Below are 23417 nucleotides of genomic sequence, written 5' to 3' on the forward strand. Positions count from 1 at the left end.
TTTATTTACTGAGCACTTTAATACTAGGAACTGTGAGGCACACAGAAATGCCACATGCATTGGGAACACAGACAAGGAAGAAACAGTCAATTATCTCAAACTCTGATGAGAGATATGAACAAGAAAACATCATAACACACAATGGAGATGTTATTATTCATTTTCCACCTTACCAAATTAGAGTCTGTGGGCTCTAACTAGATAGAGATCAGTGAGCGCCTAAAAAGTGTTCACTGGTGGATACTCCATAAAGGCATCAGATGTTTAATATTCAGACACTCAAACGGCTATATCCACAATTCCACAGTCAGGGGATGCTTGTAATAAGACACACTATGGGAAGGGCTTCTGATAACAACACAGAGTCACAATTGATGTCAAACATACCCATCAGAAGGGAAATCCTAACTATAATAGAACTTTTACAATTAACACACACAGGGACTTCCCTGGTGGCGCAGTGGTTAAGAATCCGCCTGCCAATGCAGGGGACACGGGTTCGAGCCCTGGTCCAGGAAGATCCCACATGCCGTGGAGCAACTAAGCCCATGCACCACAACTACTGAGCCTGTGCTCTAGGGCCTGCGAGCCACAACTCCCGAGCCCACGTGCCACAACTACTGAAGCCCGCACGCCTAGAGCCTGTGCTCCGCAACAAGAGAAGTCACTGCAATGAGAAGCCCGCACACCACAACCAAGAACAGCCCCCACTCCCTGCAACTAGAGAAAGCCCTCACGTAGCAACAGAGACCTAACGCAGCCAAAAATAAATAAATTTATTAAAATAAAATAAAATTAAAAAATAAAAATAACACACACACACACACACAAAACCAAAAAACTGAGGGACCCAGAAGTCTTAATGCAGACAATAGGTTTGAGAAATGCGTGACTTAAAAAAGAGAAAATAATCTATTACCAAGAAAGCCACCGTGACCTAAAACTAACCCAGTTAAACAACATAACTAGTTGACCTCGGTGGCATGGTTAATGGGGGTGACAAAACAAGTGAGAATGGAAGTTGGTGCTGACCTCTTCTTTCTGTTACCCTGCTCATACTTTTTGGATAACTCCTTCCCCTCACCCCTACTGCTTCACTTCTCCAAAATCTGTCAGTGGGTTAGGAATTTTACCTGGCTTCTTCTGACAGACTCTCAGACAGGATATGCTGCCAACCTCTGGTAAGTGGTTTTTCCCTGATCTGCATTCTCTCTGTCAGCCTTGCCACAGGCAGATTCCTCTTACTTGCTCTTCATGCTTTGAGGGCCTAGGGTTTCGTTTTCTGGCTTCTTTGTCTTTGTAGAATCGTTAGATGTTTACCTGGATTCTTGGCTTTGAGTAGCTCCCATCTTAAATTCTTTCCATCTGTTTATCTTTAAAGGTTCAACCAGGGCCTAATCAAGAAGAATTGATTTGGTCATGTAGCTTCTTCACTGCTCTTAATTGCTACACATTTCAGTTTTACTTAGAGTTGGGATGACCTTCCCTATGATGTCAAGCTGCCTGGTGATCCCAAATGTAGTTTTGATATGTTAAGTGGTGCAAGACAGAGCTGTAAATCTGAAACTCTAACACTCATCTCTTAGCCCCAAAACACAAAGTAAATTTCTAAGGAAATTTCCAACAATAAATCATCCTATGTCAGCAACTAATTACAGTCAGTGTAGTGCAAGAAAAAACTACAGCATCTCAATAAATCTTGTGAGATGTCAGTTCAGAAACGTTAGGTTGTGGGTGTTGCCCGGGGACAGCACTGCTGGATTCAGGACTAGCAGACCATCTGTAGCAGGCATATTAGAGGGGTGCTAAGCAGCAGGGGTACAAAAGCTGGACCAACAAAAGACAGGGATTCTTTAGACAAGGCACTGTCTAAAATTTCCAGAATACTGATAACAAGGACCTTTTCAATGCACAAAGATTACCAGAGTGATTCTAATGGCCAATTGAAGTTATGCAAAATAAAAGGGAAAAAATCCTATGGAAGTAGGTAGCTCTACATCAAAAATATTGGTGCCATGTGGAGGAGAGAACAGAGACTTTAGAACTGAAATGGCTGTCCTGCCAATTATTAGTTATTAGGCTTTTTCCTGAAATTCCTGCTCTGCCAATTATTAGACGTTGAGAGGCACTCAGCCTCTCTGAACTTATTTTTCCACAACTGTAAAGTGCAGATAATAATGCCCACCTTGGAGGGTTGTTGTAAAGAGTAGAAATAACATAGGCAAAGATCCTGGGCCTATTGTTAATGCTCAACAAATGAGAGTTATTATTCATTGTTAACTTAATATACCTGATTGCAAGTTCTCCAAAGATCAGTTAGGTTATCACTTTGGTAACCAAATCCTGAGGCTGCCCTAAGCTAAGAACATATATTCTTGGCATCTTCTATCTATCTTCTATCTGCTGCACAAAATTGAAGACCAATTTTGACTGCCCAGTCACGACATTGTCTTACCTGTAGCACCTAATACCTCATAATATAACATGCAACCTTGTAGCTGAGAGGCCTTAATGAGCTCTTATAGCTGGAAAGGACAGAAACAACAACAACTATGACCTTGCACAAGAATGCCCTAATATATGCTGTTCTGCCTGGGTACATGATCGCTTGTAAGGCTTTGTGAAAATCGCTAACGTTGATTATAGAATGAACTTCTGCTAATCACTAAGGGGCTACTACATCATTTCAAAAGGGATAAAGACATTATTTGGAGAATGTAAATTGTGATTGCTTCTTTGGAGGGCAATCTGGAAATAACAAATATTAAAAATGCAAAATGCACTACTTTTTAACTAAGAAATTCCAATGCTTCTTTCAGGAATTTGCTCTACAGATACACTCACATAAGGTTACAAAAATAATGTTTACAGTAGCAAAGACCTATGAAGAGCATAAATGTTGATGACCAGGGTTCTAGTATTATGGTCTTGGTATAAGGGAATAAATATTCTGAGTCGTCATTGGCAAGCAAGGGATAGCTATGCATAGACTGATGTCTAAGATTTATCTTTAAGTAAAAAAAGGATATTCCATGGCATTGTTTTTATAGTAGACAGTCACATATCTTTTTTTATTGAATAAATATCTTAACATATATGTGCTCATATACATTAAATATCTCTGGAAAGACAAATAATAGTGGCATTGCCTCTAGGAGAGACAGCTAATAGAAGGTGACAGAAAGGAAGCTTAGTTTTGACCAGATACCCTTTTATACTATTAAAATGCACACTCAAAGACATATAACCTTTTGGAAAAATAATTTAAAAATACAAAGTGTTATAAAGCCAAAGTGAAATTGAAAGTTCAGACATTATCCAGGGAAATTCAACAACATTAATAGCCAGTCCAAATCAATCAAGGTCCCAGACCCTACTTCTTCATCAGTACCAGAATTTGTTTCTTTTAAATAACATGGATAATTACCTTAACTGTTTATTTGAGTTTGTATACCTGAATTTTTCAAGATATGAAATGAAAACTCTGCCAAGTTGAAAGTCTGAGATTTGCTTAAATTATTCAGTGAGGGGCTTCATATACAGCACAAGTTCTAGAGTGACCTATTTTACAGTTCTACAGAACTGGAGGACGCACATATCCAGGCACATAACTTTTTACAACTGAAATGATATATTCACCATATACAGTGCTGTACTGACTTCTAAGCTTTTGGTAAGGACTTGATTAAAAAAGTAAAAAAGGGAGAGGAAGTGGGGGGAGAAGCAGGGAAAGGAGATGAGAAGAAAATAAACAGTCATACAATTAAAATTCCGATTCCAAAAGTCAGTAAGCCTAGAGTTTCAAGTGACTTGAGATATCGAGATAGCCTCTTAAAGTATGGACAGCCTTCCAGACCAACAATATGACACTCTAAGATCTATGATCTCTAGACAAGTATCCATGAGCTAGACTTAGACAGCAATCCATGCTCATGATGGTCATATTCATACCAAAAACAGAAAATATTTCTCTATTACCTAAATGCCTCATGTATGGTTTCAATAATATGGAAGTTAACATACTGAAAAACTGGTTAAACGTAATATTATTAATATTAAAGTAATGTTATCCCTCGAATATACTCTCAAACTTGAATCCAGCTAAACTAACTTCAGTTACCCAGTGGAACCAGTTTCCTACATCATTCTCTTCACAGCTTTCACTCCCAGCATTTTCCTTCACTCAGCCTTCGCTAAGGCTTTCTTGACCAAAGGCCACTTGATCATTTACACATGAAGTCAAGTTACGAATCAAGCTCTTCCTTGCTTCCTGTCCCTTTACATGTTATTTTCTTTGCCTGGAACTTTCTTCTCTGCTTATTTGTACGACTAGCTTCTTCTCAAGTTTTGGATCTCAAAATTCATATTCATTAAGAAGACTTGCTTCACTCAGCCATCTACAGTAGATCCCTCCCACATTCTTCTCCAGCTTAGCACCATCATTCTCTCCTTCAGAGCACCTATTTCGGTTTATAATTATTTTTATTATAAGTATTAGTTATTTAACACTTTTTTCCACTTCCCCTACCAGACCCTAAGCTCCATGAAGCAGGATACATGTCTGTTTTTCTTTTTTTTCCTACCCACATGACCTAACTTGGCCCTAGCATACAGCAGCGGTCAATATGTAGAAGTAAAATGGATGAATGAAGTGAATTGTAGGATATTTCATTCACTTTTTTCTAAATTACCCTACTCTGACTAGAAGACCAAAGCCATACCTGTAATACCTGTAAATACCACAAATTTGCAAGGAGCGAGAAATGCCATTTTGAACTTTCTGTGCTCACATTTACTCTCTATGACATTTATGAAATGGCCCAATTCATGGGGACACATCACCAGTGTTAGAGAGGGTAGAATTTGGTGCCATCCACTGCTCATCATTCTGCAAAAGTATGATGGCAACTGTGGACAAGAACATCCAAGTCAACTATTTGAAAAACAATGGGAGAACCTTCTTTAAACAGGGAGAATAAGGAATCTTGGTGTAGTAGCCAGGGTTTTCCAGAGAAACAGACCAAGAGAATGTGTGTGTGTGTATGTGTGTGTGTGTTTACACACAAAATATATACGTATTAGAAAGAGAGAGAGAGAGATTTATTTTAAGGAACTGGCGCATGTGATTATGGAAGCCGGCAAGTTCAAAATCTGCAGAACAGGCCACAGACACAGGGAAGAGCTGAGGTTGTACCTTGAGTCCAAAAGCAGTCTTCTGGTAGATTGCCCTCTTCCTTGGGGGACGTGAGTCTTTCTTAAGGCCTTCAACTGACTGGATGTGGCCCACGTTATTGATCTGCTTTATTCATAGTGTCCCGATTTAAATGTTAATCACATGTTTAAAAATACCTTCATAGCATCATCTGGATGTGTTTGACCAAATATCTGGACTGTGGCCTAGCCAAGTTGACACATAAGATGAAATCACTACACTTCATTAAAAAGACTCTGTATTGTCATTTACACATTACTCAATTTATCTTCTCTGGGAAAATGAAAGACGTGCAACTGGAAACTTTTTCTACTTGTCATAACAAGATGCCCAGGCATGTACTTTTAAAAGGAAACATCATGTTCTGGGAAACTAATAAGCATGCATTTGGACCCACACATAAATCCCCTTCACTGAGTTGTATTGCCAGTAGTCAAAAGCACTCTTTCCCTTTGTTTAGATTTGTGGCCAGAGTAACAAAAATCTATCAAACTCAATATTTTCTAGAATCGTAGCAATACTTGGAAGGCTAGCTGTAAGAAAAATATATTTATACATTGAATTTTGAATATTCAAATAAATTCAGAATAATGAATATAACATATAATTTACACACACAAATTACCAATCTATTATAACTGCAAAAATTCTATTTACATTCATATACCAATGTTTGTCTGAAAATCTTCCTATTTTAAAATGGTTCTTAACATTTGGTATGTATTCCCAAACCCCTATAGTTTATGGAGATGCACCATCCTTGCAATAAAATGTAGTTCTGAAAGCACTGTGCACATGCTTAGGTCTTTTAACCATATACTGATCACTAAATATAAAAATCTCTACTTTAGTGATGAATCCATACTGGTTAAAAGCTTTAGCTCACAGGCAGGCAGACCAGGGATATGACATCAGTGTGGCCATTTCCTACCTGTGTGAACTGAGTTATTTAATAACTGATAACTGATTCTCCGTTATCTCATCTAGGACCTAGAGGTCATCACAGCACCTAACTCATAGGATGATTATAGGTTTAAATGAGATAATATAATAAAGGCATTTAGCAACTTGCCTGGTATATTGTGAGTATATGATTAACATTACTCATTCTGATTAAAATTTACTTAGAAAGCCCATGTATATATATTTTTTTCTCATAGAATGTCTCCAAGGACTCCAAGTCCTAAAAATAAATTTCTATCATAATCAGAAAAAAAGACATTTGAAAACCTACTCTAAAAAATATGACATGAGACATATAAATTGAGTAAAACTACCTGACAGATGTGAAACAAAATAACCTGGGTGATAAGGAACACATACTAGGACTAAATGTCCCAACACGTATTCCAAAGGATATACCACAATATCTATGGTCTTCAACCCTGCTGCATTTAATAAAATCATCTGGGAAGCTTTATAAAAATTATATTACCCAGAACCCACCTTCACCCCAAACCAACTAAATCAAATGATTCTAACGCACTGCCATGGCTGAGAGCCACCCCACTAGATGTTTCATAGACCATCTTTGCACTGGGGAGGAAGGTTGTTTTTCAGTTCCTATAGACTGAATGTGTATGTCTCTTCAAAATCCATATATTGAAACCTAATTCCCAGTGTGACGGTATTTGGAGGTTGGGACTCTGGCAGGTAATTAGGTTATGAAGGCAGAACCATTACAAATGGGATTAGTGTCTTTATGAAAAACACCTCAGAGATCTCTCTTGCTCCTTCTTTCATGTTAGGTTACAGTGAGAAGATGGCTATTTAAGAACCAGAAAGTGGGCCTCACCAGACACTGAATATGCTGGCACTTTGATCTTGGACTTCCCAGCCTTCATAACTGTAAGAAATAAACTTCTGTTGTCTTATAAGCCACCCAGTCTATGGGTACTCTGTTACAGCAGCCTGAAAGACCTTACTCAAGTAAATTTCAGAAACGTATTTTCACAATGCACATAAAGATGCTGAGAAATTCTAATGTAAGAAAACCTATTCAAAATCCAGAATTTCCTAAGCTCGTTCCTGCTGAGAATTTTTTTAAAGGGAATCTTATTTATATCTTGAAGAATTAGTGTTCTGCAGAACATGCTCTACTTCCCAAACCTGGCTGAACATCAGAATCACATGGGGAGCATATTCAAAATACAGTATCCTAAACCACATCTCCAGGGACTCTTATTCAGTACCTCTAGAGTGGGGCTGTGAATCTTTACTTTCTTCTAAAGTGCCAGGTTTTTCTGAGGATCATATTTTGCAGCAATTACCCCAGAGACTTTATATTCACTCCCATAATCAGGACCTCCTCTTCCACTTCCAAGTTGAAGGCAGGGAATGGGTCTTTATATCTGACACTAGGCCTCCTGCAATGCCTTGCTTCTAACAGAAGATCAACAAGAGTTTAGTGGTGCATGACTATATATGAAAGAGTATTAGAAGATCATCAGGCCTGGGGTGCAACTCAATTATGAACACCAGGCCCAAGTTACACTCAGAGACTTTTATGCTCAGACTACTATAAGGCACACTGGACAAAGACTAAGTCTCAGCCCATAAATACCAAGAGCCCTGGTTCCCAGAGTTAATGACAAGTTTGCAGGGTGCGCCCACAAATCTAAGCTTTAGCTCCTTACTGTGATAACAGAGCCTCCAGAAACACATTTGCACAAAAGACATTAAGCATTGACTAGACCAAGAAGGGAACTTTCAGCTGTTGATTTTATCAAACATCAGAAAGTACTGGCTGATATGAACTATTCAGAGAAGAACAAGCTTATTAAGAAACACCTTGGCATCTGCAGTTATATAAGATGCTAGAACTCCTTCTGAAAAAAAACACTCACCCAAAACTGAAAACCAGAGATAGGCAGGGGGATTTACACACCGAATTCCCAGCCAACTTCCCCATCCTGCAGAACATCGGCATGAGAGTAGTTACCGTAAACTGAAGAAAATGCCATAGGCTCTCCAAGGGGATGACTTTTCCAAATTCCTGGAGGGGCCTCAAACTAATGAGTAGTGCACCCTGAAAAAATAACCTTTGTGTCTGTGCTTCAGAAGTTCTTGACAGAAAGATGAGGGCATAACACTATAAGGCATGTCGCAAATAAGAAGCACCTCCAAACATTTCCAAATACTAGGAGAAATTCTTTACAGTCCTTGGGTTGCAAGCAAGAATAGTGACCTCTGAGAACCTAGGGAAGAAGATACTCTATAAAAAGGATATAAGGAGATCATAAGATAGAAGAGAGAATGTGGGAATCAAACAGCTCCCAAATTCCCCAGGAGCAGATACCACTGGGCAGTCTGGCCAGGACACGGACACAGTACAAAGAATAACCGCTCCAACTCTTTCTTCATCCTTGTGTTACTGAGCTCATGATTCTACCGATGAGGAGAGAGGATCTGATAATCCATGCATTCAGAGGTGCTGGTCATATGCCTGCACCTTTCATATACTGGGACGGAGGAAGGGCCAGGTGCAGAAAGACGTCCGGGACCACTTCTTAATGGGAGGGTGGGCTCTGGATTTATCAACCTACAAGACCACATACAGTGGAAGTGATTTTACTCTTAGGAAAGTAAGCTCGTTCCGGTGAATTAAATTTTTAAAATATCCAGTATCAACGGCTACTACTTGAAATGTTGTCAAACAGCATTAGTTCCCCTTTAACAATATCTAAGGACAGCAAATGTTTTTAGCAAAGGAATGTACCACAGCCACGGGAGAGCAATATGGAGTGAAACCAGAAAATGTGGGGGGATAGCATTTGGGCACTGGATACCTTGCCATGTAAACCTCCGACATCTCAAATAAAACGCTTTTAAACGGAAAAAAAACGTGTCTTGGGGCTTCCCTGGTGGCGCAGTGGTTGAGAATCTGCCTGCCAATGCAGGGGACATGGGTTCGAGCCCTGGTCTGGGAAGATCCCACATGCCGCGGAGCAACTAGGCCCGTGAGCCACAATTACTGAGCCTGCGCGTCTGGAGCCTGTGCTCCCCAACAAGAGAGGCCGCGACAGCGAAAGGCCCGCGCACCGCGATGAAGAGTGGTCCGCACTTGCCGCAACTAGAGAAAGCCCTCGCACAGAAACGAAGACCTAACACAGCCATAAATAAAATAAATAATTTAAAAAAAAAAAAAAAAAAAAAACGTGTCTTGTACTCAATTGAAATTGTACATTTGGAAACCTAATGCCATGAGACAAATCTCATGCTACAATATAAAAGCATTCAATTACCTTGTGTAATGCTTTTTTTTTCCATTATATGTTTAAGAACAGTTGCTGTTTGCTCACTTTCTTAGTTTTCTAATTTAAACCCCAAATTACTTACTAATCCCTATGCATACTGGATTTAAATATGAAATACATTCAACAAGTATAAATATTTTATATAAATAAAATGTGAATGGACTTTTGTACCTAGTTTACTGTAATCTTACATAATTAACATGATCAGAAAATAGGAAATAAGAAATATTCATAGGTCAGGCACACATCTAAAAGCTTAGACAGGTTACAGATGCCACTCAACACACCACCCCCAGCCCATCATTCAGATTTCCACATTAAATTTGGATGAGTTTTTCAAATTTAGCAATCTGACGTCATTCCAGCCCTTTAAAATCGTGTAATGGCTTTCTATGGCCTAAAGGATACAGCTCAATTTTCTCTTATTCCCCAAAGATGCTACTTTATACAATTCCATGATGCACTAATCACACTATCTTTGTTTGTTCTTTGCCCAACTCTTGGGGCATCATTCACATTCTAGGCTATGCATTTGTATAAGGTGAATATCCTGCCGCCACCCTCCTACATCCCTAAGGTCCACTCACACTCAGCTCTTTGCCATTCCCTGAACATGCCATTTCTCTCATGACCTCATGCCACTGTACACACTATATCCTTTTTCTTAAGTGTTCTTTCTAAACCCAACCTGCAAATTCTGTCCATCTTTTCACTTTAACTCAATTATCAATTCTTCCCCATAATCTCTTTGCAACTGCCACCATAATATCCCACATCACATTGTAATCTGAGTTTTCTTTTCACATCAAGCAAATAGCTCCTTGAAAGCACATTATACGTGTCTCTTCATACACAAATATATATATATGTATATATACATATATATGTGTGTGTGTATACATATATATAGAGAGAGAGAGGCTATGTAAGAACTCACTAAAGCCTGATCAATTACAATGATGGGTAAGATGGTAGATATTGTACTCGAGATCCTGACCTCAACATAAGCAAAAATGGCTTGAGATACTCTACTGCTAAGAGCTTCAACAAGAACATGATGAGAACATGTTTCCAAGAAATAAAACCACTTCCCTACAATGATTTCTAAAGCATTGTCTATTCCATTCACGTTGACCATATTCTACCTGAATTTCTGATGTTAGCTACAATGGATGTGAGTTACATATCTATATATTTTATCTACCCATCTAGATTCTGATCATCCTTTGGCCAAGCGCTACTAGCCTACTGTACCTATCTTTAATCCTGCAGTATTGGGTCCTTAATATATATATATATATATATATATATATATATATATATATAAAAAATTAAGCATGTTGAGTATATGTTTGACACTTATAACTAGCAGCAGGGAACCAGTTGGTTCAGTTAGTTAAGAATATGATGTAAATCTTAACTCCCTGGTGGTCCAGTGGTTAGGACTCGGTGCTTTCACTGCTGAGGGTATGGGTTCAATCCCTGGTCAGGGAACTAAGATTCTGCAAGCTGCATGGTATGGCCATAAATAAATAAATAAGTTTTTTTTTTTTTAAGTAAAATAAATAAGAAAATTATTTTTTAAAAAAGAATATGAGGTAAATCAATGCCTATCAATCTTTAATGTGAATACAAATCACATGAGAAAATGAAGATTCTGATACAGTAGGTGTGATGTGGCGGTCAAAGTTCTGCATTTCGCACAAACTCCCATGAAATACTCATCTATGGACAACAATGACAGTAAGGTCTTGGGAAAATTACCCATAGGAATGATATTCTGTTCTGAACTACACACCGTATACCTACCCTGTATACCTAGGCCTCGCTAAAACGGATGTTCTTAGTCAATGAGAAGTAGGGTACACAACATCAAGGATCAATAGCAAACTCAAATAATCCCTATTGATGGACAATTCATTATATTATTTTCAGATATAAGAGAAACAGCCCCTCCACCCCTTCAGTTACTCACTCCAGGTAATTCAAATAATTGGAAGTGGTGAAATCCAGCAGTGTAATTATGTTTCTGTAGCTCTTTCTAACATCTGAAAGCCCAAGAAGCCAGAAATGGCAGGAATTCTACCACCATTTCCACTGAAAATGTATACTTTAGGACATTCATGAACACTTGGTCTGGTGCGCCAAAGAATCACCTAAAAACTGTGATACATAGTTCATTTGGGAAATAATCTAACAGCAGAGAACACCAGGGCATGAATGATTAGAAGCCTGCAGCTTTTTCCATACAATTTTCCATACAAAGCCCAAAACTTAGATTCTATAGGTTATAAATTAATAGATGGAAGTCTGTCAATGAATTAAGATCTGGATGTGAGTTAGCTTAGTAGATAGTGGGTGGGGAGGGATGTAAAACACAAAGAAAAACAGTAAGTTCTCACTGTATGTGTTAGAAATTATAGAAACAAATATAAAAGTAATTAAAATATCTAAGTAATGAGGTTAAATGATGAACTATAAATAAAACAATATATGATATAAGTAGTTTTGAATTTCAAAAACCTACACAGTAAACCTACAAACAAGGAGGAAGTAGAGAAGCATTCAAAATAAAATTACTAAAAATATTTCATTATATACAAACACATGGAAAATAAAATAACATTAGCTTGTTTCTCTTCAAATATGTAAAACTCCTTCATTGCAAGCATGTTAGTAATATACCAGTCATTACTGTTATGCCTGCTAAGTTTTGAAATTCAAAGCACCCATAAAGAGACTATGTAGACTGATATTCTCCCAAGTAAACAGAAATTCATTCCCCAATACTGTCAGTATCACACATTTTTTAAAATTGTGTAAACCTTTTTAAAAATTTCAAACACATTTGACTGAGAGCAACTGGAAACATTTTTATATTTCTACTCTGTCACATGTCAGCATTTCTTTTTGCAGCATGGTAAGATGGGCTATAGCTGAAGTAGAAAGAATACAGATGAGAGCCTATTCAGTAATTCATTCTTTATAATAAATAAGACTCTTGATCATAGCCAAAACCATTTCTCCAAAATGAAATCTCAAACAGTGCTAATCGCATCTCAGTCCTGATACAGTGGCTCTCTCTAATGCTCAACCATAAAACAACGTGCTATGGAAAGGATGCCTTCCTCTGTTTCTATGCAGCCAAGGGAGATCACATTGTCTATCCATGGATAAAGACACAGGAACAAACATACATCACTTTATTGAGTATTTTAAAAAAATAACATTTCAAGTTTGTAAATCATAACGTTCACATATTTCATCAACAACACAGATATCATATTGAATAACTGTATGAGAAGAATAAGATCATAATGATAAACTCAACATTTTTAGGGATAATCTAATTATATGCCTGGCACCAGGCTATGTGTATATAGCATTAGCTCATTTTAGTCTTCACAACCCTACAAGAATACCCACATTACACAGATAAGAAAAATGAAGCTGAGGGGTGTTAAATAATTTGGTCTAATCTTACAAATATATAAGTGGTAGAGCCAGAATTTGAATCATCAAATCATTTTCAATCACCAAGTCTGCCTACTGCCTTTCTTTTACATCACATAAAACAGTGTTTCCATCTGTGGAGACTGAATCCCAACCTAAAACATGGAATTCATTATTATGGGGACTGTATTATATTATGTCCCTGTTCTTAAGCGTTAATCTTAATATATTGATTTAAGGAGCTACATTATAAGAAAATTACTAAAATTTGTAAAAGCTCATTAATTCAGAAGAAGACTGCTGCTTTGAATAACAGTAATGTCTAAAAGAAAAGTACTAATTTCAGTTACAACACAAAATAAAAACTACAATATACTAGTAAATTGTTACTAATAAAAGAATTGAGTAGAGTTCATGGAAATACGAATTCACAATAAACCCATGTTACATAGAGCACATACATACCTTACCACCACCTTAACAGTATCTAGAATTGTTGAAACGTCTCCAACTCTGACCATTAGGTTCAAGAAAGAAAATAAAGGGAACAGACTAGGAATTTTTAGATAGGTTCTAGTAAATGGTAAATGAGAACTTGAAATGTGCTAAAGAAAATAAAAGGAACTTTTTTATACAGTAAAGATCATGTACTCAGAGTACAGACTTCTGAATGAAGTTTACTGTACCACAGGCAAGCTAGCCAACCTTCCACAACTGTAACACAGAAATCTTCACAAACAGGCTGCTGCTACAAAGCATATCACAAATACATGTGACAATACTATCAAAGAAAGTTATTTTCTATTTCTACTGTACCTCTCAGTACCCCAGTCAGGAAGTAGGGGAAGGGGAAGCTGAGAAGAGTGAAAATGGATATGACATATACACACTGCTATATATAAAATAGATGACTAATACGAACCTACTGTAGAGCACAGGGAACTCTACTCAATACTCTGTAACGACCTATATGGGAAAAAGAGTGGATATATCTATATGTATAACAGATTCACTTTGCTGTACACCTGAAACTAGCGCAACATTGTAAATCAACCGTTCCTCAATAAAAATTTTAAAAAGAAAAAAAATGGATATGAAATATCCATACTGTTCTCTCACAAAAAGGGGGGGAGGGAAGAGCCCTTCAGAGCCTCATTCGGAACTATTCAAACCATTAAATATAGTTTGAATGGCTTGTATATTTGGTTTTTTCTACTGCACAAACGATAAGAAAAAGTAAATAGAAATGGCTCGTTCACCAAAGCAAGGAATCATATATGACCACCTGAAAGGCAGAGGAAAGCAGACAGAGGTCACTCGACATAGGGACTTATGTTTCACCAGCACCTGATGGGATCCTGTTGCACAGTCTGGTATAACATTCATTGTCTCAACAAATATAGAAAGCAGCTGTATGTACCGTGTGCTGTATAAACTGCCAAGAGTATAGTATAGGGCTAATTTGCTTATGAAAGTATTAAACTCACATCATTTAATGTTCACAGCCTCTCTGCAAGGTAGGCATGATCAACTTCAATTTACAGATTTTTAAAAGCGCCTTGTAACGGTTAAGAACATGTTCAAGATCACACAGCTGGTGACAGAACAAATCCAGGTGGGTCTGATTCAAAGGCCAATCAATGTTCTAGTCTAAACTACTAGACTATGTTCATCAGAGTGATCTGTGTCAAGAAGTAAATCATATTTAGCTGCCTGTTTAAAGGGGAAAGTAATATAGTTTTACATGGATTTCCATTTTTTAAAAAGCACTATTGTTAGACTAAAGACAAACCTCTATTTACCATTACTTAATTCCAAGAATTCTAGATAACCATGTTCTTGCTATAATTTTTACTAGGAATTAGAAACATGACTTAAGTAAATATTCTCTCTTTAAGGATGTCATTCACCTAATTAAATACCGTAAAAGTACTGCTTGGACTCCCAATTAATTCACTGATCTGCATGGAGTCTAGAATCAATAGCTAGCTAATAGCTAATCAAATGAGTCACTAAAGACAAAAATATCCACATTTGTATTTGCTAGTTGAAGAGCAATCATAACAGATGACAATATAAATTTGTACAACTCAAAATGATGGCAGTATGCCTAGAATCAAGCCCTATAGGGGATTTGAGTCACGTCATTTTTTGTTTGTTTTATTTTTTTCTCCTCCAAATGGGACCCATTTCAGCATAAGCACACTGGTTAACACCTGTCCTCATTAGAAATTTCCATGGCAAACCTAAAAGGGATAGGCAACATGAATTACCAAAGTTATATTAGTACAGTTGTGCAGGGTAGAAAGTACTTTATACACAAAAGTTTAGCCCAAAGGTGGAAAAGCTATTTTATTGTAGTAAAAACAAAGGAGACTTCTGGATACATTTTTTAGAACCTCAAATTCATTGTGGAATCAGGCGTGCTGCCATCCAAACCCTCACTTTCTCATGAACCAAATTCCCTTCACAGAAATGCACCACTTTTTTTAATTAACAGTAAAAAAAAAAAAAAAAAAAAAGGCATTTTAAGGATTATGAGCTGAAACTGACCCTGCCTAAATATGGAAAAACATTTTCACTTTCCAAACCATGAAATTTATTGATTCTGGCTTTAAATATGAAAGAAAAATAAAACTCTGTCAAAACAAAAAACTAATCTTGCAGCCAACTCTTGCTTTTTCAAGTTTCAAACATCATAAGATCTTTGCCAAATATTTCCTAACCACTCTCACTGACTTGTTTGCTCCCCTTATCCCAAACTCCTGTAATATCATTAATGCTCCATGAACACGTATATTGAGTTTAATTGTCCTTTTGGTGCCTATCATGTTTTAGGCAAGAGATACTCCAATATAAGTAAGATTAGTCAATTAAAAACTGTTTATTAGAAGCTTACTAGGCTTTTCTAAGTACTACGTACTAGTACTAAGTACTAGGATGTACTAAGTACTTTGCATGCAGTACTGCACATAGTCTTCACAAACTCCTGCACCTTCAGGTACCACCCAAATTTATGGATATGTCCATCAATACACTCAGTGAGTTAACTTACCATGTCTTTTAAATATCTGAACAAGCCTACAAAATGCATATTATCCCATCATACAGCTGATGAAACAGAAACCTAGAAAGGTAGGTAATTTGCTGTCACACACAATAATACATCTAGTACATAATGGATTCAGGACTGGTAAGAAATCTGTCTCCAAATTTCAAGCTCTTATCCACTGTCTCAAGAAACTCACATGGTACTGAGTGACACGTGAAGTAACTTTACAAGGTAGTAGGTATGGCAATGAACTTGTCCCAATTTGCCCAGGACTTTCCTGATTTTAACAATGAATGTCCATAGAGAAGAGACTTCTGGGTGCCAAGGGGGAGGGGGGTGGGGGGGTAGGGATGGACTGGGGATTTGGGGTTGGTAGATGCCAAGTATTACATTTAGAATGGATAAACAACAAGATCCTGAGGTACAGCACAGGGAACTATATTCAATATCCTGTGATAAACCATAATGGAAAGAATATTTTTTAAAAAAGGGTGTATATATGCATATAACTGAGTCACTCTGCTGTACAACAAAGATTGGCACGACATTGTAAATCAACTATACTGCAGTTTAAAAAAAAGAAAAAAAAAAGACAAATACATTCTAAAAATAAAATAGATGAACTAGAAAAAACAAACAAACAATGAATGTCCAGCACACTGGGGACCTCTCACTGGGGATAACTGGGAGAGCTGGTCACTTTCATGACAGGTATTATACAAGTGGAATGAAAAACAACACAATAGGAGTATGTACAGAGAAGGGAGCCATTCTTTACTCCTTAGTAGTATCAAAAGAGGCTTAACAGAGTGACATTTGAGTTGAGCCTCGTGCAAAATATAGTAAACATGGTGGAAGAAGACAGCAAGGGTAGACCAGACAGAGAGGCAATGTAAACAATGGCCAAGTGACTGAGTGGAATGTGGGCAGGAGCCATGATAACCGTTCCCAGGCTGAGCCTAAAACAAGCTTCTCTGAAACCTGGCAGGACACTTCTCTCCTCAAATGCCGTACACCTTGTCTGAACAAAGAGGACTGTGGGGATTCACGAGAGGACAAAGCCACAGAAGGAGGAGGAACCTGATTCCTTGAATGACTCCATGGAAAGCCACTCCTGTGCTGTGAGCACTGCACATGGGCAAGAAGTATAAAGATTTTTCAAGTCACTGAAAATTTAGTTTATCTGTTACAACAGCTAGAATTAGCTTTTCACAAGGCCTTGTGGGACTCAGCTCTTTGGGAGTCTAAAAACATGAGAGTAAACTTCTCCATCTCTCTAACGCCATTACATCACAAGAAGGGGCTTGAAAACACACATACAAATGGCATGGATGTGAGGGATACTGGAAGGGAGACAAATTTAGGGGAAAAAAAGCAAGATAAAACAAATCACTGAGGACAAGAGGTTCAGGGAAAGTTAGAAGGAAATGAACATGGGCTTTTGAGAGTTGATTGATAAGTTTACAGTACATTTGCCTCCCTACGTGGTGGGAAGATGTGTGTCTTCTCATTAATTAATTGCAAAGATGCCACAAATACATACTGAACAAGAAGAAAAAAATGAGTTCATCATGTGGAAGTATGAAGTGTCCTGGCAAAAAGTCCACTCTCACTGTGACCACCTCACATTTCCACTGTGGCCACTGGAAACCAAAACTGTACTAGGTGTTTTTGTAAAAGACAAATGCATAGGAAAGATGAGATGAGGCAGATTCTCTAATGTAAGTGGGACAACAGGATGAGAACAGCGAGAGGGGTCACTTTGTTCAGAGGATACTAGGATAATAGCTAGCGGTCCCTTCAGTCATGCAGGAAATACTGAAACAGTTTTGCAAAGCTGAGCGAACAGGGGGAGTCTTCTTGGGAGCTGGGGATGTTGATGAACAGCAATGCCTTTGATCAAAGGGAAGGTGAGGAGAGAATGCTTTAGTTGTGAACTTACCAGAAAGGATATTTGCTTGGGCTAAGAGATGAACATGAGTTTATCTTCACATACTGCAGCATAAAAGTGGTAGCCCAGGATTTCCAAAATGAAAGCTTAAAAAGAAGGTTAAAATTCAGGGAACAAACCCTGGCAATATGTTTATCAGAAATGAGAAAGCAGTTAGTTGGCGCGGCGGGTGGTCTTCCTTTAACTATCTGCTCCTGGTAGGTATTCAAGATAAACCAATATCACCTATAATTCTGCTCCAGTATATTTCAGATTAGATGCAATCTTTTATCTTCTTTAGGATTTTTTAATTCTCCTCCAACTTTTTTTATATAAATGAAAAGAAAAGGTGGTCCAATGGCTACAATAAGAAAAACGTTGCAGCAAGAACAAAAAACTAGTATAGTGAAACTGCTAGGAAAAGCAATTCTAGAGCCGTACAACTTGGTTCAAATCCCAGCTCTGCCACTTGCTGGCTATGTCGGGCAAATGATTTAATTTCTCTAAGCCTAATTTACCTCATCTATACAATAGACACAATAATAATTCCTATCTAGGGGGGCAAAGTGCTTAGAAAAGTACCTCAAAAATAGTAAACACTGTGTATGTATTAGCTGTTTCTAGCATTTTGTCTTATATCTGTTCCAGTTTTTCTGCCAAGACAACCGGGGATTGGGGTGGGGGGGAGGGGAGAAAAGAGAAGTAACATTTATTGAACATGGAGGAAATATCACATACAATAATAGAATGTCAGACAATGATGGCTATTCCCCCAAGCCTTTTTTCTCCTTCCTGAAAACACAGCTAAACTACATTTCCCAGACTCCCTTATAGTAAGATACACACATACATAACTGAGTTCTGGCCAATGGAATGAAAGCAAAAGTGATATGTATGACTTCCACGTCTGGGCAGTTAACATCCTGCAAGTCTTTCTCCTTCCAGTGGCTTGATGCAGATGAACACAGTGAACCTGCTAAAGGTGGCAGGGACACAGAATGCACGAAGGCTGGATCTTCAAATCACACCTTGGAGGAGTGCTGCCAGGATCATGCATTATGGAACTTTACACGAATGAGAAATACCTTTGTTGCATCTGAGGCAGTACACTTTGTTTCGATTCATTTGTTATAGCTTTTAACCTACCCAATCTAATACAGCCAAGCTCTACACCTGTACTCCTATGTATAATACCTACCACACTGCTTTGAAATAGATGTCATTCCAATTTTATAGCTAAGGAAACAGAGGCTCACAGAAGTTATGGAACTATCTTGTCCAATATCATGAATGTAATAAGTGGCAGGGCCACATTTAGGTCCAGGTTAATCTGCTCCAAGGTAAATGGGCTTTCTACCCTCCACACAGTAAATACTGTAACACAAAAAGTATCCTTCCTTCCCTCACTCATTTACTCCTTAGTTTCCTCACTTTCTGACCACTGGAACTTTAGTCTTTGGATGAAAACTTCATTTTTTTTTTCATCTGTATATCCAATTTGGGAGATCTAGGAAGACCCCTAGATCACATTCATCTCTTATGCCTCATTTCATCCACCTATGAGTCCATGACAGGGAAACAAGTGTTCCTAACTCATCTGTTACAGGAGACACAGATTCCTCTCAGTTTTGCAACTGGCTACAGTATCAGAGATGATAAATGAGAGAGCCACAAATAAGGAGAGAAAGGTAAAAAACACCAATCCATCAGTGATCTCCAAAGCTGGGCGTACACCCTAGGGGCTGTGCAAAACAATCCACTGGGATACATACAGAAAAAGAATATTAGAACTTCTGTTTCATGATTTTTGCTTAATTTATCCTTTAGTTTCTTTCTGGGTATGTTTTATAAGTAGTATATCAACATAACAGTACATGTGTGTAATTTATAAATAACTTTTAGTGCTCTACAGTCAAATTTTCTTCTGATAGTACATAATTTAAAAAATATGGAGACCAATAAGTCTAAGTTAATAAATCTGGTTTCCTTCACCAGACTTAAAACACTGTGTTATGGGAAATGAAAACAACAAAACTCGCCACATCTGTGTATACAGACATCTCCTTGCTTATACTGTGAAATAGATTAATTCAATTAAAATCATATAAAAGCATGTTTTCATAAAAAATTCTTTATATAAAAAGAAACACTGAAACTAATGTATATTATGTCTATGTCTTCAAATAAAACAAAGAAGAATCAAACACGTTAAAACCATGATCATACAAACTTGGGAAAAGAGTCAGAATTATAAAGGGGAGTTTTCTGCTGAGAAGTTTAATTGTCCAGGTTACGTTTATTTTTTTAAGACCTAACTTGAAGTAACAGATGTCCTGTGTATCTTTAAGAAAAAAAAAAAAAATCTAGTGCTTAAAGGGAAAAATATTCAAAGACCTACTTCTGAATAAAAAGGAGAGAGCACTAGGTAAAAGAAGTGGATGATTTAAAAACAAAAAAAGCCAACTTTATTTGAAAGGCTTGTTCTCTATCCACCCTTAATGACCTACCAATATGAAATGACTAGGGAAAGAGGCAGCAAACTGACTGGAGGAGACAAAGTCCCCCAGGTTAAAGGAAATGAAAAGAGTTTGTATAAAGGCTGCGAATAAGGAAACTTGCCTCCATTGTAATTTCCAAGTGGCTCTGACCCGCACCCTTAAACAGCAGGTCGCGTCTCCTATAGTCTTAGCCCCTAATTTTAAAAGGTCAGTTTTTCATGCTAGCCAGCAAACTTGCAGGGTCCAGACTGAAAAATAATCATGGGGCTTACCATCATGATCCCTCCTCATCAATCCAGAGCAGTGGAAGTCAGTTTAAACAAACAAACAAAATCAATGGCAATTTATAAAGTGGCAAAAAACAACATTCCCATGGAACTTGTTTTCGATCCTTATCAATCTTATACTCTCACCACCCCTTGTGTTGATTCACACAAGTCTTGAGTGAAATCAATCTGAAGATAGCAAGCATAAAGTTATGGGTGAAATGTGAGTTTTCTCATCAATGCTGGGAAAACTACCTCAACGTGCCTGCCTCCATGACACAACGTTCTTTTTCACCCACTTGGGCAGACACAGAGAAAACAAACTTGCTAATCAGCCCGACTGACAGTGCTACTGCGTGGACCTGCCTGCATGGAAATCTACAGTCTTCATTCTCTTGCCCCTCTCCCTAAAGGACATAAACCATAAACTTCAAAATACAAAAATAAAAGCACATTCCAAATTACTATTCTAAGTGTCCTAACAAATCAGCTATGTGGAATTATTCCTTGAAATACCCAGTTCCCTTCACAGTAAACTGCAGGAGCTTCCCCAGCAATTAAAAGACTGACAAATGTATTCCCGCCCCTATGTTGATTCCGGTAGGAAAACTAGAAAAAGTTCCACGAGCCGAGCATTCCTCCCAGGAGCTCCTCCCTGCAAAGAACCCTCCAACACACCCCAAGATCCAACCCCACCTCCACGCAGACCACCCACCCAAGGTGATCTGTCACACTGATTGGCCCTACGACCACCTCCGCAAGCCTCTTCGCTCCAAATCTGTAGACCCCAGCCAACGACCCAACCTCCCAATCTTCGCGTTGCGCGGAGCCGCCTCCTTGCAGGAGCTCCGCTGTGCTGCAGAATGTTCCCATGCATCAGACGCCCTGAGTGGTTCTGAGAGATTCAGGAGCCCACGTCCTCCTACCCTCACCTCCACACCTTTCATAAAAAAAAATATATAAATACGCGAAGCACAATGAGAAGAAATGCACGCAGGTTTTGAGCCCTCCTTTCCAGAAGGAGAGCGAGCCCGTTGGTGTCTGCGGGGTGCCCGGCGCACATCTCGCTGGTGTCTGGGTCCGGAGGGAAGACGAGGTTGTTGCCTTGGCCTTTCAAAAGAAACTGCAAATCCCCCCGAAGTTGCTGAAAAATTAACGCTACTCCCCACAAGCTCCGTCGGCAGCGCGTGGGTACACCAGGTACGTGCCACAAGAGCGGGGACCTGGTGGAGGTGGTTCGCCGCTGCACACCCAGCGCTTAGCACTGGGCCTGGCACACAGTGGGCGTCTCCGAAAATCAGTGTCTGTTCTAACACGGCTTCTTCCACCACGGCTACGGGATCCTGATCTTTTAGTCCCTTCAAACCTCAGCCCAAGTTCGCCTTCCTCTACCGTGGGCTGCAGCTGGGCCCTCGGAGCCCGGCGTAACAACATCAGAGGGGAACTCTCTCGCCAAGAACCGTGCGCCGGGGCCGAAGGCGCACGGAGACGGGGCTACAACCTGAACCACCCGGAGGAGCTGATTTTAAGGGTTCCCGAAGCATTACGGGCTCTGGGCTCCTTGTTTTGCGGCTGCCTCGCAGCGCAACAAACTTATTTTCTGACTAAAAAGAAGAAGGGTTGCCGTGGGGTGACGGCGGCGTCCTCGGTGCCCTGCCTCCTCCGGGTTCAGGGCGCCCGGCGCCGGCTGGCCCGACCCCGCAGGGTAACCGGGCTCACGGCGGTTCGGCCCACAGCCCCTCTCCAGCCCTGCAGGAGGGGGAGCCCCGAAGAGACCTTCTCCACCTGGCAGCCTCCGAGAACCATGCTCTTTCCCCGAATCCGAGAGCCGGGGTGCCCGGGGCAGCGCGCACCCCGGCTGGAGCGGACCCCGGCAGCTCGCGCCTCACTTACCTGAGCACCTGAGCGCGGAGCCCGCTACCGCTTCGGGTGCGGCGCCGGCACAGTCCGACGGTCCCAGTGTAGTGGCGAAAGCTTCCTACTTGCGACCAATCCTGGTGTTGAAGCCGGTGCTCGGTCTGGTGCCGCGCTCCCCTCCCTCCTCACGCTCGCGGCTGCTCAAAAAACCCGGCGCGGCGGAGTTTAGGCTGCCGGCGCCTCAGCGTCGAGGACGGTGAGACGCGTGAGGCAGACGAAAGGCGCGGGGAGGGCGGGCGCCGGCGCGCAGCCGCGCTGAGCATGCTGAGTGCGCGACCGGAGGAGGCGCGCGCCCGGGGGGCTGCACCTGCCCAGCCCTGTCGGCGGGAGAAGAGCCCTGGTCCCCGCGAGAAGAGCTGTGAAAGGGCACCTCGCCTGAATCCCAGGCACCCGAAGACCATCAAGCCAGTTACGGAGCAGGCGTGTAGAGGACGCGCAGCTTAGCGATGGGGAACAAACCGAAGCGATGCCGCCTTCCTTTGCAACCCGAGTATGGGGCGGGGCGCGGCTCAAGGAGGCGCGACCTGCTCCGGTGCCCAAACCTCTGGCCTCCGGGAGACGCAGGGCCTCATTAGGGCGCCCTGGCCAGGGAAGCACTTCTGCTGTGGGGCTGAGAGTTGCCGCGTTCAGGAGGACTGGCGGGGAGCGGCGGGGGGGTTGTGGGGATTGGACCCTAAACTTGAGAAGCCGGAAGAGGGGGCTTTTGAAAGATTTTACCTCCCTGTCCTTAGGGGGAGGACATTGGCCAGACAGGCAGCGTTACCGGCCTGGAGTCTCACCCATACGAGGGGGCTTTCGAGCCGGAACACGTGTGTGTGTGTGTGTGTGTGTGT

General features: G+C 40.1%; 1 protein-coding gene across 1 annotated transcript in view; it reads right to left on the bottom strand.

Moving 5' to 3' along the window:
• The window catches only part of CNTN4 (contactin 4), a 956080-nt gene extending 933411 nt beyond the window's left edge, over positions 1–22669 (bottom strand). The window contains exon 1 of the mRNA XM_068558505.1: positions 22561–22669. The gene's annotated coding sequence lies outside the window, so the exon portion shown is untranslated. The remainder of the gene's footprint in view (positions 1–22560) is intronic.
• Positions 22670–23417: the final 748 nt, after the last annotated feature.

This window comes from Eschrichtius robustus, chromosome 12 (assembly GCF_028021215.1).
Source record: "Eschrichtius robustus isolate mEscRob2 chromosome 12, mEscRob2.pri, whole genome shotgun sequence".
Lineage (NCBI taxonomy): Eukaryota > Metazoa > Chordata > Mammalia > Artiodactyla > Eschrichtiidae > Eschrichtius > Eschrichtius robustus.